Source organism: Hemiscyllium ocellatum, unplaced genomic scaffold (genome assembly GCF_020745735.1).
Source record: "Hemiscyllium ocellatum isolate sHemOce1 unplaced genomic scaffold, sHemOce1.pat.X.cur. R1, whole genome shotgun sequence".
In the NCBI taxonomy this organism is placed as follows: domain Eukaryota; kingdom Metazoa; phylum Chordata; class Chondrichthyes; order Orectolobiformes; family Hemiscylliidae; genus Hemiscyllium; species Hemiscyllium ocellatum.
This window is the reverse complement of record NW_026867603.1, coordinates 1,111,082-1,128,275: the sequence shown is the minus strand read 5'-3', so window position 1 is coordinate 1,128,275 and position 17,194 is coordinate 1,111,082.

Sequence of the window (17,194 nt, the reverse complement as noted above, 5' to 3'; positions counted from 1 at the left end):
CATCAAGAATCAACTGCATCCATTCTTTCAATGGAATACAGTGCACGCCTTAATTCAAAGAAGAGAGCTCTTGCCATTCATTCAATGCCACGAGCAAAACACATTCATTCACTGAAACAAAACTGCGTTCATTGATCACTTGAATAAAACTTCAATCATTGATTCAATGAAACAAATGTTATTTATTGATTCAATGAAACAAACTTAACACACTTATTTCGTGAATCAATCTACAGACGTTCATTCAATGAAATGCACTGTACTTATCAATCCAATGGCTAGAGCTACTCTTATTCAGTCAATGCCACAATCTTCATGGATTATCTCAAACAAACTGCACACATTCACTACATGAATCGAACCATTCGTGTTAATTAAATCAGCAGAACTTCTCTCGTTCGTTCAATGTGTCAAGCTCCACGCTTTGATTCAATGAAACACAGTGCACGCATTCATTAAATGATAAGAGACAGAGGTCATAAATCAAAGCGTCGACCTTCTCTCATTCATTCCTTTTGTCAAGCTCATCTCTTTGATTCAATGAAGCCAACCGCATTCATTGATTCATTGAATCAAACTTCAATCATTCAATGAATCAAACGTTATTCATGATTTCATTGAAACAAAGTTAACACAGTTATTGAGTGAATCAAACTGCACACGTTCATTCAATGAAAGAGACTTCACTTGTCAATTCAGTGATTAGAGCTACTCTCATTCATTCAATGCCACAAGCTTCACACATTGTCTCAATCACACTGCATACATTCATTCCATGAACCAAGCTCTTCATGTTTATTCAATGAGTCGAGCTTCTCTCATTCATTCAATATGTCAAGCTCGACGCTTTCAATCAATGAAACAAATTGCATTCATTGAATCATTGAAGCAAACTACAATCATTGATTCAATGCATCAAATCTTGTGCCTTTTTTCAATGGAACAACAGTAACTCTCTTATTTAGTGAATCCCGCTGCACTCGTTCATTGAAAAAAGACTGCATATGATAATTCAAAATTGCACACATTCATTCAATGATTTCGAAAGCCACTCTTAATTCAATGCGTAGAGTTTCTCTCAGTCATTCAATATGTCAAGCTCAACGCTTTAATTCAATCTAACAAGCTTAACTTGTACACATCAAGAATCAACTGCAACCATTCATTCAATGAAATGCACTGCACGCTTTAATTCAAAGAGGAGAGCTCCTGCCATTTCTTCAATGCCACGAACAAAACACATTCATTCGGTGAAACAAAACTGCCTTCATTGATTCACTGAATCAAACTTCAATCATTCAATGAATCAAACGTTAGTCATTATTTCATTGAAACAAATTTAACACACATGAGTGAATCAAACTACACACATTCATTCAATGAAATGCACTGATATTGTCAATTCAATGAGTAGAGCTACTCTTAATCAGTCAATGCCACAAACTTCACGCATTGTCTCAAACAAACTGCATACTTTCACTCCATGAAACAAACTGCACATGTTAATTCAATAAGTCGAACTTCTCTCATTCCTTCAAGATGTCAAGCTCAACGCTTTCAATCAAGGAAACAAACTGCATTCATTGAATCATTGAATCAAACTGCAATCATTGATTCATTGCATCAAACCTTATACCTTGTTTCAATGGAACAAATGTAACTCACTTATTTATTGAATCCCACTGCACTCGTTCTTTGAAAAATAGACTGCACATGCTAATTCAAAATTGCACGCATTCATTGATTTCGAAAGCCACTCTTAGTTCAATGCGTAGAGCTTCTCTCATTCATTCAAAATGTCAAGCTCAACGCTTGAATTCAATCTAACAAACTTAACTCATTCACATCAAGAATCAACTGCATCCTTTCATTCAATGAAATGCACTGCACGCCTTTATTCAAAGAGGAGAGCTCCTGCCATTTCTTCAAATCCACGAGCAAAACACATTCATTCACTGAAACAAAACTGCGTTCATTGCTCCCTTGAATAACACTTCCATCATTGATTCAATGAAACAAACTTAACACACTTATTTCGTGAATCAAAATGCACACTTTCATTCAATGAAATAGACTTCACTTGTCAAGTCAGTGATTAGAGCTACTCTCATTCATTCAATGCCACAAGCTTCACACATTGACTCAATCAAACTGCACACATTCACTCCCACAACCAAACCAGACGTGTTAATTCAATGAGTAGCGCTTCTCTCAATCTTTCAATGTGTCAAGCTCAACGCTTTCATTCAATAAAACAATCTGCATACATGAATCATTGGATCAATCTGCAATTTTTGATTCAATGAATCAAACCTTATTCCTTGTTACAATGCAACAATAGTAACTTCATTATTTTGTGAATGCTACTGCACCCAATCAACTTGACAGCACATGATAATTAAAACAGGAGAGGTACTCTCATTCTTTCAATGCCAAAAGCTTAATGCATTGATTCAATTAAACAAACTGCAAACGTTTAGTACACGACGCAAACTGCACATGTTGATTCAATGAACGTGTAGAGCTTTTCTCTTTCATTCAACGTCTTGAACAAAACGAATTCATTCAATGAACTAAGCTGTATTCATTGATTCATTGATTCATATTTCAATCACTGATTCAAAGAATCAAATGCAATTCATTGATTTAATTATACAAACTTCACTCATAATTGGTTTGAATTGAACTGCATTCATTCGTTCAATGAATCAAACTGCCAACATTCATTCGATAAGAAATATTGTAAGTGCTAATCGTATGAATCGAGTTTTTGCCTTTCATTCAATGAAAGAAACTGCATGCGTTCATTCACTGAAACAAACTGCCTGCATTCATTCAACGAAACACACTGCACGTCTGAATTCAATTGCTTATATCGTTTATTCAATGTCTCGAGCTGATCACGTTCATTCGATGAAACCAACTGCAATCATTCAAACATTAAATCTTTAATTCATTCAATCATTAAACTTAACGCACTTATTTAGTGAATCAAACTACACACATTCATTCAATGAAATGCACTGCACTTGTCAATCTAATGTCTCGAGCTACACTTATTCAGTCAATGCCACAAGCTTCATGCGTTGTCTCAAACAAACTGCACACATTCACTCCATGACTCGAGACACTCGTGTTAATTAAACCAGCAGAGCTTCTCTCGTTATTTCAATGCGTCAAGCTCAACACTTTGATTCAAAGAAACACACTGCACGCAATCATTCAAAGATAAGAGACAGAAGGTCATAATTCAAAGCCGTGAGATTCTCCCATTCATTTCTTTTGTCAAGCTCAACTTTGATTCAATCAAGCCAACTGCATTCATTGATTCATTGAATCAAAATTCAATCATTTAGTGTTAACACACGTATTGAGTGAATCAAACTACCCACATTCATTCAATAAAATGCACTGAGCTGGTCAATTCAATTAATAGAGCTACTCTAATTCAAGCTTCACGCATTGTCTCAAACAAACTGCGTACTTTCAGTCCTTGAACCAAACAGCACATGTTAATTCAATAAGTCGAGCTTCTCTCATTCATTCAATATGTCAAGCTCAATGCTTTTAATCAATGAAACAAACTGCATTCATTGAATCTTTGAATCAAACTACAATCATTGATTCAATGCATCACACCTTAAACCGTGTTAAAATGGAACAAAAGTAACTCACTTATTTAGTGAACCCTACTGCACTCGTTTATTGAAAAAAAGACTGGACATGGTCATTCAAAATTGCACACATTCATTCAATGATTTCGAAAGCCACTCTTAATTCAATGCGTAGAGCTTCTCTCATTCATTCAATATGTCAACCTCATCGTTTCAATTCAACCTACAAACTTAACTCATACACGTAAATAATCAACTGCATCCATTCATTCAATGAAATACTCTGCACGCCTTAATTCAAAGAGGAGAGCTCCTGCCATTTATTCAATGCCACGAGCAAAACACATTCATTCACTGAAACAAAACTGCCTTCATTGCTCCCTTGAATAAAACTTCAGTTACTGATTCAATGAAACAAACGTTATTCATTGTTTCAGTGAAACAAACTGAACACACTTATTTCGCGAATCAAACTGCACACGTTCATTCAATGAAAGAGACTTCACTTGTCAATTCAATGACCGGAGCAACTCTCATTCATTCAATGCCACAAGCTTCACATTGTCTCAATCAAACTGTACACATTCACTGAAACAACCAAACCAGACGTGTTAATTCAATGACTCGAGCTTCTCTCAATCTTTCCATATGTCAAGCTCAACGGTTTCATTCAATCAAGCAATATGCATTCATTGAATCATTGTAGATTGAATCTACAATCTTTGATTCAATGCATCAAACTTTATTCTTTTTTTCAATGGAACAAAAGAAAGTCACTTATATAGTGAATCCTACTGCAATCAATGAAACAGACAGCACATGATAATTCAAGGAGGAGATGTAGTCTCATTCGTTCAATGCCAAAAGCTTAATGTATTGAATCAATTAAACAATCTGCCAAAGTTTAGTCCACGAAGCAAACTGCACATGTTCATTCAATGAACGTGTAGAGTTTTTCTCTTCCATTCAATGTCTCGATCTAAACGCGTTCATTCAATGAAACAAGCTGCATTCATTGATTCACTGATTCATATTTCAATCACTGATTCAAAGAATTAAATGTAATTCATTGAGTTAATTGTACAAACTTCACACATAATTGCAGTGATTTTAACTGCATTCATTCGTTCAAAGAATCAAACTGTAAACATTAGGAATATTGCAACTGCTAATCGTATGAATCGAGTTTTTGCCTTTCATTCAATGAAAGAAACTGCACGCGTTCATTCACAGAAACAAACTACATGCATTCATTCATTGAAACACACTGCAAGTCTGAACTCAATTGCTTATATCGGTTATTCAATGTCTCGAGCTGAACATGTTCATTCGATGAAACCAACTGCAATCATTCAAACATTAAATCTTTAATTCATTCAATCATTAAACTTAACACACTAATTTAGTGAATCAACTGCACACGCTCATTCAATGAAATGCAATGCACTTATCAATCCAATGTATAGAGCTACTCTTATTCAGTCAATGACACAAGCTTCATGCAATGTTTCAAACCAACAGCACACGTTCACGCCATGAATCATTGGCTTGAATTCATTGGCCAATGAAGCCAACTGCATTGAATCATTGAATCAAACTTCAATCATTCAATGAATCTAACGTTATTCATTATTTCTTTGAAACAAAGTTAACACACTTATTGAGTGAATCAAACTACGCACATTCATTCAAGGAAATGCACTGAGCTTGTCAATTCAATGAGTAGAGCTACTCTAATTCAGGCAATGCCACAAGCTTCACGCATTGTACAAACAAACTGCATACTTTTATTCCATGAACCAAACTGCACATGTTAATTCAATAAGTCGAACTTCTCTCATTCATTCAATATGTCAAGCTCAACGCTTTCAATCAAAGAAACAAACTGCATTCGTTGAATCATTGAATCAAACTACAATATTTGATTCAATGCATCAAACCTTGTACCGTGTTTAAATGGAACAAAAGTATCTCAATTAATTAGTGAATCCTACCGTACTCGTTCATTGAGAAAAGAGACTGCACGTGAAAAATCAAAATTGCACGCATTCATTCAATGATTTCGAAAGCCACTCTTAATTCAATGTGAAGAGCTTCTCTCATTCATTCAATACGTCAAGCTCAACGTTTCAATTCAATCTAGCAAACTTAACTCATACACATCAAGAATCAACAGCATCCATTCATTCAATGAAATACACTGCACGCCTTACTTCAAAAAGAGGAGAGTTCCTGCCATTTATTCAATGCAACGATAAATACACATTCATTCACTGAAACAAAACTGCCTTCATTGCTCCCTTGAATAAAACATCAGTCACTGATTCAATGCAACAAGCATTATTCATTGTTTCAGTGAAAAAAACTGAACACACTTATTTCGGGAATCAAACTGCACACGTTCATTCAATGAAAGAGACTTCATTTGTCAATTCAACGATTAGAGCTGCTTTCATTCATTCAATGCCACAAGCTTCAAATTGTCTCAATAAAACTGCACACGTTCACTCCAACAAACAAACCACACGTGTTAATTCAATGGGTAGAGCTTGTTTCAATCTTTCAAAGTGTCAGGCTCAACGCTTCCATTCAATGAAACAATATGCATTCATTGAATCATTGGATCAATCTACAATCTTTGATTCAATGAATCAAACCTTATTCCTTGTTTCAATGGAACAAAATAATCTCACTTATTTAGTGAATCCTACTGCACTCATTAAAACAGACAGCACATGATAATTCAAAGAGGAGAGGTACTCTCATTCGTTCAATGCCAAAAGCTTAATGCATTGATTCAATTAAACAAACTGCAAACGTTTAGACCACGAAGCAAACTGCACATGTTGATTCAATGAACGTGTAGAGCTTTTCTCTTCCATTCAATGTCTCCAACTAAACGCATTCATTCAATGAAACAAGCTTCATTCATTGAATCATTGATTCATATTTCAATCACTGATTCAAACAATAAAATGTAATTCATTGAGTTAATTGTACAAACTTCACTCATAATTGCAGTGAATTTAACTGCATTCATGCGTTCAAAGAAACAAATTGCAAACATTCATTCGATTAGAAACATTGCAAGTGCTAATTCAATGAAAGAAACGGCACGCGTTCATTCACTGAAACAAACTGCATGCATTCATTCAATGAAACACACTGCAAGGCTGAATTCAATTGCTTATATCGTTTATTCAATGTCTCGAGCTGAACACGTTCATTCGATGAAACCAAGTGCAATCATTCAAACATTAAATCTTTAATTCTTTCAATCATTAAACTGAACACACTTATTTAGTGAATCAAACAACATGCGTTCATTCAATGAAATGCACTGCACTTATCAATCCAGTGTATAGAGTTACTCTTATTCAGTCAATGCCACCAGCTTCATGTATTGTCTCAAACAAACTGCACACATTCACTCCATGACTGGATACACTCGAGTTAATTAAATCAGCAGAGCTTCTCTCGTTCTTTCGAAGCGTCAAGCTTTGATTCAATGAAACACAGTGCACGCAATCATTCAAAGATAAGAGACAATAGGAGATAATTCAAAGCGGCGAGCTTCTCTCATTCATTCCTTTTGACAAGCTCAACTCTTTGATTCAATGAAGCCAACTGCATTCATTGATTATTTGAATCAAACTTCAATCATTCAATGAATCAAACGTTATTCATTATTTCATTGAAACAAAGTTAACACACTTATTGAGTGAATCAAACTACGCACATTCATTCAAGGAAATGCACTGAGCTTGTCAATTCAATGAGTAGAGCTACTCTAATTCAGGCAATGCCACAAGCTTCACGCATTGTACAAACAAACTGCATACTTTCATTCCATGAACCAAACTGCACATTTTAATTCAATAAGTCGAACTTCTCTCATTCATTCAATATGTCAAGCTCAACGCTCTAATTCAAAGAAGCAAACTGCATTCGTTGAATCATTGAATCAAACTACAATCTTTGATTCAATGCATCAAACCTTGTACCGTGTTTAAATGGAACAAAAGTATCTCAATTAATTCGTGAATCCTACCGCACTCGTTCAGTGAGAAAAGAGACTGCACGTGAAAAATCAAAATTGCACGCATTCATTCAATGATTTCGAAAGCCACTCTTAATTCAATGTGAAGAGCTCCTCTCATTCATTCAATACGTCAAGCTCAACGTTTCAATTCAATCTAGCAAACTTAACTCATACACATCAAGAATCAACTGCATCCATTCATTCAATGAAATACACTGCACGCTTTACTTCAAAAAGAGGAGAGATCCTGCCATTTATTCAATGCAACGATAAATACACATTCATTCACTGAAAGAAAACTGCCTTCATTGCTCCCTTGAATAAAACATCAGTCACTGATTCAATGCAACAAACATTATTCATTGTTTCAGTGAAAAAAACTGAACACACTTATTTCGGGAATCAAACTGCACACGTTCATTCAATGAAAGAGACTTCACTTGTCAATTCAATGATTAGAGCTGCTTTCATTCATTCAATGCCACAAGCTTCAAATTGTCTCAATCAAACTGCACACGTTCACTCCAACAAACAAACCACACGTGTTAATTCAATGGGTAGAGCTTGTTTCAATCTTTCAAAGTGTCAGGCTCAACGCTTTCATTCAATGAAACAATATGCATTCATTGAATCATTGGATCAATCTACAATCTTTGATTCAATGAATCAAACCTTATTCCTTGTTTCAATGGAACAAAATAATCTCACTTATTTAGTGAATCCTACTGCACTCATTAAAACAGACAGCACATGATAATTCAAAGAGGAGAGGTACTCTCATTCGTTCAATGCCAAAAGCTTAATGCATTGATTCAATTAAACAAACTGCAAACGTTTAGACCACGAAGCAAACTGCACATGTTGATTCAATGAACGTGTAGAGCTTTTCTCTTCCATTCAATGTCTCCAACTAAACGCATTCATTCAATGAAACAAGCTTCATTCATTGAATCATTGATTCATATTTCAATCACTGATTCAAACAATAAAATGTAATTCATTGAGTTAATTGTACAAACTTCACTCATAATTGCAGTGAATTTAACTGCATTCATTCGTTCAAAGAAACAAATTGCAAACATTCATTCGATTAGAAACATTGCAAGTGCTAATTCAATGAAAGAAACGGCACGCGTTCATTCACTGAAACAAACTGCATGCATTCATTCAATGAAACACACTGCAAGGCTGAATTCAATTGCTTATATCGTTTATTCACTGTCTCGAGCTGAACACGTTCATTCGACGAAACCAAGTGCAATCATTCAAACATTAAATCTTTAATTCTTTCAATCATTAAACTGAACACACTTATTTAGTGAATCAAACAACATGCGTTCATTCAATGAAATGCACTGCACTTATCAATCCAGTGTATAGAGTTACTCTTATTCAGTCAATGCCACCAGCTTCATGTATTGTCTCAAACAAACTGCACACATTCACTCCATGACTGGATACACTCGAGTTAATTAAATCAGCAGAGCTTCTCTCGTTCTTTCGAAGCGTCAAGCTTTGATTCAATGAAACACAGTGCACGCAATCATTCAAAGATAAGAGACAATAGGAGATAATTCAAAGCGGCGAGCTTCTCTCATTCATTACTTTTGACAAGCTCAACTCTTTGATTCAATGAAGCCAACTGCATTCATTGATTATTTGAATCAAACTTCAATCATTCAATGAATCAAACGTTATTCATTATTTCATTGAAACAAAGTTAACACACTTATTGAGTGAATCAAACTACACACAGTCATTCAATGAAATGCACTGAACTTGTCAATTCAATGAGTAGAGCTTCACGCATTGCCTCAAACAAACTGCAAACTTTCATTGCATGAACCAAACTGCACATGTTCAGTGAAACAGACTTAACACACTTATTTCGGGAATCCAGCTGCGCACGTTCATTCACTGAAAGAGACATCACTTGTCAATTTAATGATTGGAGCTACTCTCATTCATTCAATGCCACAAGCTTCACATTGTCTCAATCAAACTGCACACATTCACTCCAACAAACCAGACGTGTTAATAAAATGGGTAGAGCTTGTTTCAATCTTTCAAAGTGTCAGGCTCAACGCTTTCATTCAATGAAACAATATGCATTCATTGAATCATTGGATCAATCTACAATCTTTGATTCAATGAATCAAACCTTATTCCTTGTTTCAATGGAACAAAAGAATCACACTTATTTAGTGAATCCTACTCCACTCTGATTCAATGAAGCCAACTGCATTCATTGATTATTTGAATCAAACTTCAATCATTCAATGAATCAAACGTTATTCATTATTTCATTGAAACAAAGTTAACACACGTATTTCGTGAATCAAACTACACACATTCATTCAATGAAATGCACTGAGCTTGTCAATTCAATGAGTAGAGCTACCCTTATTCAGTCAATGCCACAAGCTTCACGCATTGTCTCAAACAAACTGCATACTTTCATTCCATGAACCAAACTGCACATGTTAATTCAATAAGTCGAGCTTTTCTCATTCATTCAATATTTCAAGCCAAACGCTTTCAATCAATGAAACAAACTGCATTCATTGAATCATTGAATCGAACTACAATCATTGATTCAATGCATCAAAACTTGTACCGTGTTTACATTGAACGAAAGTAACTCAATTATTTAGTGAATCCTACTGCACTCGTATATTGAAAGTTGACTGGAAATGATAATTCAAAAGTACACGGATGTATTCAATGATTTCGAAAGCCACTCTTAATTCAATGCGTAGAGCTTCTCTCATTCATTCCGTATGTCAAGCTCAACGCTTCAATTCAATCGAACAAACGTAACTCATACACATCAAGAATCAACTGCATCCATTAATTCAATGAAATACACTGCATGCATTAATCCAAAGAGGAGAGCTCCTGCTATTTCTTTAAGTCCACGAGCAAAATACATTCATTCAAGGAAACAAAACTGCGTTCATTGCACCCTTGAATAATACTTCAATCATTCATTCAATGAAACAAACGTTATACATTGTTTCAGTGAAACAAACTTAACACACTTATTTTGTGAATCAAACTACACACATTCATTCAATAAAATGCACCGCACTTATCAATCCAATGTATAGAGCTACTCTTATTTCTGTAAATGCCACAAGCTTCATGTATTGTCTCAAACAAACTGCACACATTCACTCCAAGCATCGAACCATTCGTGTTAATTATCTCAGCAGAGCTTCTCTCGTTCTTTTAATGTGTCAATTTCATTGAATCAAACTTCAATCATTCAATGAATCAAACGTTATTCATTATTTCATTGAAAGAAAGTTAACTCATAATTGGAGTGAATTTAACTGCATTCATTCGTTCAAAGAATCAAATTGAAAACATGCATTCGATTAGAAACATTGCAAGTGCTAATTCAATGAAAGAAACTGAACGCGTTCATTCACTGACACAAACTGCCTGCATTCATTCAATGAAACAAAGTCTGAAGTCAATTGCTTATATCGTTTATTCAATGTCTCGAGCTGAATACGTTCATTCGATAAAACCAACTGCAATCTTTCAAACATTAAATCTTTAATTCATTCAATCATTAAACTTAACACACTTATTTTGTGAATCAAACGACATGTTCATTCAACGAAATGCACTGCACTTATCAATCCAATGTATAGAGCTACTCTTATTCAATCAATGCCACAAGCTTCACATTGTCACATTCAACGCTTTCATTCAATGAAACAACTTGCAATGTTTTTAATCGAAAGAATGTTTGCAGTTTGACCCTTTGAACGAATTAATGCAGTTAAATTCACTCCAATTATGAGTGAAGTTTGTACAATCAAGTGAATGAATTACATTTGATTCTTTGAATCAGTGATTGAAATATGAATCAATGAATCACTGAATGCAGCTTATTTCATTGAATGAATGCGTTTAGTTCGAGACATTGAATGGAAGAGAAATGCTCTACGCGTTTCACTGAGACAATGAATAACGTTTGTTTCATTGAATCAATGACTGAAGTTTTATTCCAGGGAGCAATAAACGCAGTTTTGTTTCAGTGAATGAATGTGTTTTGCTCGTGGCAATGAATAAATAGCAGGAGCTCTCCTCTTTGAATTAAGGTGTGCAGTGTATTTCATTGAAAAAATGGATACAGTTGATTATTGATGTGTATGAGTTAAGTTTGTTAGATTGAATTAAACCGTTGAGCTTGACATATTGAATGAATGAGAGAAGCTCGACTTATTGAATTAACATGTGCAGTTTGGTTCATGGAATGAAAGAATGCAGTTTGTTTGAGACAATGCGTGAAGCTTGTGGCATTGACTGAATAAAAGTAGCTCTCCTCATTGAATTGACAAGTTCAGTGCATTTCATTGAATGAATGTGTGTATTTTGATTCAGGAAATACGTGCGTTAACTTTGTTTCAACGAAATAATAAATAACGTTTGATTCATTGAATGATTGAAGTTTGATTCACTGAATCAATGAAAGCGGTTGGTTTCATTGAATCAAAGAGTTGAGCTTGACAAAAGGAATGAATGAGAGAAGCTCGCCGCTTTGAATAATGACTTTCTGTCCCTTACCTTTGAATGATTGCGTGCAGTGTTTCCTTGAATCAAAGCGTTGAGCTTGACACATTGAAAGAACGAGAGAAGCTCGGCTAATTTAATTAACACGAGTGTGTCGAGTCATGGAGTGAATGTGTCCAGTTTGTTTGAGACAATACATGAAGCTTGTGGCATTGACTGAGTAAGAGTAGCTCTATACGTTGGATTGATAAGTGTAGTGTGTCTTGGGATCACCTCACCTCCTCGATAATATGTTAGTTCTGCTATTTGCTATGTAAACAGTCAGGTGCATTAGCTTTAATGGATTGCCATCAGTTTTAGCGACACACAGTTCTGATACTGGCATATTTACACACATTTTTCACTCAACGGTGATGATGATGGTAGATTGAGTGATTACCCCGTGCAAAAAAATTACAGATTGTGTTTGAATGTAATTCTGCTGCTGCAGTTCTGGACTACAGCACCAAACCGATGTCAAAAATTCTCTATTGAAGAAAGTTGAGGGAGCTAGGTCATTGAAAATATTTAATGAAGATCTTTGATCTGAAATAATTTTAGAGGTCCATTCAAATGATCATAGAAGAGAATTCTAAGTATTACAGAAAATTTGTGTGGAAGAAGATCCTTCATTGCATGACGAGAACGTTTCTTAAGGTGAACTAGACTCTTCTGTCTATGTTTGATTCATACCCTCTCAGCCCTTCCTATCCTTGGACTTGTTCAAACGACTTTTAAATGTTGTAATTGTCATCGTTTCTACCAAATCATTAGACAACTTGCTCCATACATACACCAATGGCTGTGCAGAAGAGTTGCCACTGAGAGTCCCTTCAATATTTCCCAGCCTACCTTAAACCTATGTCCTCTAGTTTTGAAATTCCCTACCCAGGGGAAACGCCCTTGGCTATTTGCCCTTTCCATTCCCCTCATGTTTTTTTTCCCCTTTCATAACGCCATCACTTAGCCTCCTATGCAAAAGGGAAAAATTCCAGGCTATCCATATATCTCAACATGTCCAGACTATTTATTTAAATATTTGCACCTTTTCTAGTTTGTAAGACCATTGATATGGCAGAAAGACAGCAATTTTACTCAATACTCCAAAAGTGGCTTTACCATTTTCTTGTAAAGTGACACGGTGTTGTACCAAAACCTCTACTCAGTGCTCGGACTGATTAAGACAAGTGTGCCTAACTCCTTGTCCACAATTTCCACTACCATTTACCTCCGACTCCACTTTCAAGGAACTTCATATGCACCCGTGTACAAGATTCACCCGGGCCCTATTGTTTTCTGTGTAACGCTTGCTCTGGCTTGTCTTACAAAATGCAACACTTCTGATTTATCTGCATGAAACTCCATCTGCCATTCATTAGCCACTGGCCTCATTGAGCAAGAACCTGTTGCTTTGTTAGATGACCTTCTTCACTGCCCACTATACCTCTAGTTTTGGTGTTATCGACAGATGTTATCGACCAATTCTTCTAATATTCTCGTCCAGGTCATTTATAAAAATAACGAGGAACAGCGGTCACCTCTTGAAAAATAGCACGGGAGTCACGGTTTCCCACACACAACGCTATGCTGACTATTCAAAATCAGTCATTCCCTTTACAAATGTGGTCAATCCTGTCTTGCAGAATCTCCCCCAAAACGCTGAAACACCATGGACATTGGACACATTGGTCTGTAGTTCCCTGGCATTTCCTTGCAGCCTTTCTTGAAGAAAAAAAACAATGTCACAACATTAGCTCTGTTATAGTTCTCCATCTCCTCGCCCGTGACTGTCAATGATACAAAGAATACCCGAAACGACAGCTGATGCTGTAAATTAAAAACTAACACATACGTTGCAGGATAACTTAAGTAGGTCTAGCAGCATCTATGCACAGAAGTCAGAGGGAATGTTTCTGGTCCAGCGTCCCTTCCTCGAAATTCCGTTGGGTTATACAAATACCTCAGCTAGGGGGCATCCAATTTCTTATCTAGCTTCCTGCAATGATCTGGATAGGCTTGAACAGCTCCTGAGAATTATTCTCCGGCTACGTATTTCCATCCTTTCCATTTCAGTAATGATACCTGCATCTCAATATATCATTACATGCATTAATTTCACCGAGTTCCCTAGCTTCCATGTCTTTTTACAAAGTAAATACTGATGCAATATTTTGCATACAATCTCACTCATCTAGCAGGAGCTAACTATAATGATGCGGCGTGGGTGAAGTCATGTCCTTGTGAGAAGTGTGAACTCAACATGACGACGAGCTTATGCACTGTGTATTCGAATAGTTAACTATGTTTCTTTGGTTTTTTTTAACTTTTATCGGAAGTGCTGTGATGCTTTACATTTTCACTTTGTTTTGTTTATTTTTCCATTTACCCCAAGATTCTATACTGGGGGAAGGGTACATTTGTACATAAGATTGTACATGTGGTGACTTGTAAACTTTTCACTAGTGGGAACACGTGACAATAATATTAATAAATCTAATTCATGTCCTGCAGTTCCACAAATACTTTATTTTGATTTTTAAAGGACACTGTTCTCATTCTTGCTTCCATTCTCTCATTAATATACTTGTAGAATCTCTTTCGATTTTCCTTCACCTTATTGGTCAAAGCTATCTGATGTCTGTTTTGGCTCTCTTGATTTTCACTGGAAATGTACACCTGCACTGCCATGCTCCACAAGAGATTCAATGATGTCCGCTGTCTACAGTTGGCATATAGCTCATTCTCTTTACTTGATCAGAGTCTCAGTGAGCCCTGTCATGTATTGTTCCCCTAATCATGCTAGCAGCGACCTTCACACGAACAGGAACATGCTGCCCTGAACACTCATTAGCTCGCTTTTGAGACATCCACTTGCCAGACTTTTTCATACCAACGAATCTCTTCCCCAAAAATCTTTTGAACGTTCCTGCCTAACATTATCAAAATTAACTTTGCCGCAAATTATAACGTTAATTTGGGGATCAGAACTATTTTTTCGAGAAATATTTTCAAACTCATAGAATTATGGTCAATGATCTCAACGTGCTCCCACTCTAACAGCTCTGTCGTTCGCCCTGCCTCATTTTCCAAGTGGAAATAAATTTGAGGCCTAGATAAAATCAGCTATGAATACATTAAATGGCAAGGCAGGCTTGAATGTTCGAGTTTGTGAGTAACTCTGCTTGTTTTTAAATGTGTGTATCTGTGTTTGCCTGTGTTGGTGTGTGTGCTTTAATATGAAAATGTGTGTATCTCTGAGTTTGCATTTTTGGGCAATTGGCCTTCTGTTGTTTTGGGAGTGTATCCATTGAAATGGGGATCAAAATGTCCCTCCCGAGTCTCTGACTTTCTCTCAGTCGATTTCTTCCTCTTCTGTTTAAAGTGATGTAATACCATCCTTTTCTAGCCGCCGTATGCCACTGTGCAAACAGCAGCTTTGCTTGGAAAAAGTTGAAGATCACACAACACAGGTTAGTTTTATTTGGACGCACTGGCTTTCGCAACGCTGCTCTTTCATGAGGTAGCTTTTGAAGGAGCAGCGCTTCAAAAACTTCATGTATCCAAATAAACCTAGTGGACTATTTAATATATTTATAGCTGATTTTATCTAGGCCTCAAATTTATTTCCACTTGGAAAATGAGCAGGGCGAACGACAGAGCTGTTAGAGTGGGAGCACTGACCATAATTCTATGAGTTTGATGTTGTGTAGCTTCCAACTTTGCCCACCGCAGTTCGATACCAGCGCATCCACATCATTGTTTGGAAAGACATCAGAGATAGTGTTTATTTCACAGTCGAATCGCATTATCTATATTGTCATGTGTACTCTAATGAGAGCAGTGAAAATTTTGCAATGTCATCACTTATTTTAGGTTCAAGATACCTATGTCCTATTTCTTAAGTATTTCGTGCAAAATGAAATGAATAATAAAAGGAAGTCCAGTATTTTAGAAAATGGAAAGGAAACGAGAACGGACTCGATTACAGCCCTTTCACTCCAGTTTGTGCTGGTATTGAGTCTCCAGACTGCTCCAGGCTTCAAAACACGAGGCCTCTCCTCCCCTTACCAGTCTACGGTCCAGAACTCGATTTCATGCGCCAGCATCCAGTCCAGAACTCGTCTCCTGAACCAGTCGCTGGTCCAGGACACAACTCGGGGATCACCTCGCTGCAGTGTCTAAAATCCGGGACTCACCTCGGGGACTCAGGAACCCACACCAGTCTCCATTCCGGGACTCGCCTCCCCACTGTAGCCTCAGGGCCAGGACTCGCCTCCCGTGACAGACTCTGTTCTGGGACTCGCCTCACCTCACCTGCCTTTCTTCCGTGAACTGCCTCTGTGGCTTGCCTCCCATGACATCCTCCAGTCGGGAACTCACCTCCTCCATTCTCCTCCAAGTAACTTTGAAAAGTTGGAAATTTGGCGAAAAAGATCTCCAGAGAATAGGGAAAAGGGGAAACATGAAATGAATGACTGGAGCAAAGGAGCTCTGGCTTTCTCATTCCAACTTTTCTGCCATCTTTAGGACATTTTGCAGCTGTTTGCTCCCTCGAAGAATAGGTTTCGAAATTCAGCAGTGTTTTGTTTATCCCATTCCTTGCAATCGTGTCCCTGATGTATTAAGACCAGAGGATGAACATACCCGCCTCTGGCTCCAACGGTTACCATTAGATCAGCTTCAATTTTGTACAATGAATTCTCACTATAATTTTGAAGAGTACATCAGAAAACATTGAAAATTAGAGAAAGTGCAATGATATTCATCTCAACCTCTACCAAAGTACTTCACTCAGAATGGTGTGAATACATTAGGACTGGTGCGGTCCACCTTGTCCACGTTTACAATTCAATGCCTTATTGTTCATTGCACTGCGCCCTGTGATGGACAGATATCCAGCCTAGTGTGACAGATCAACGAACTATCTGTACAGCTCATCGTGATGGACAGAGGTCTCATCAAGATTTATACA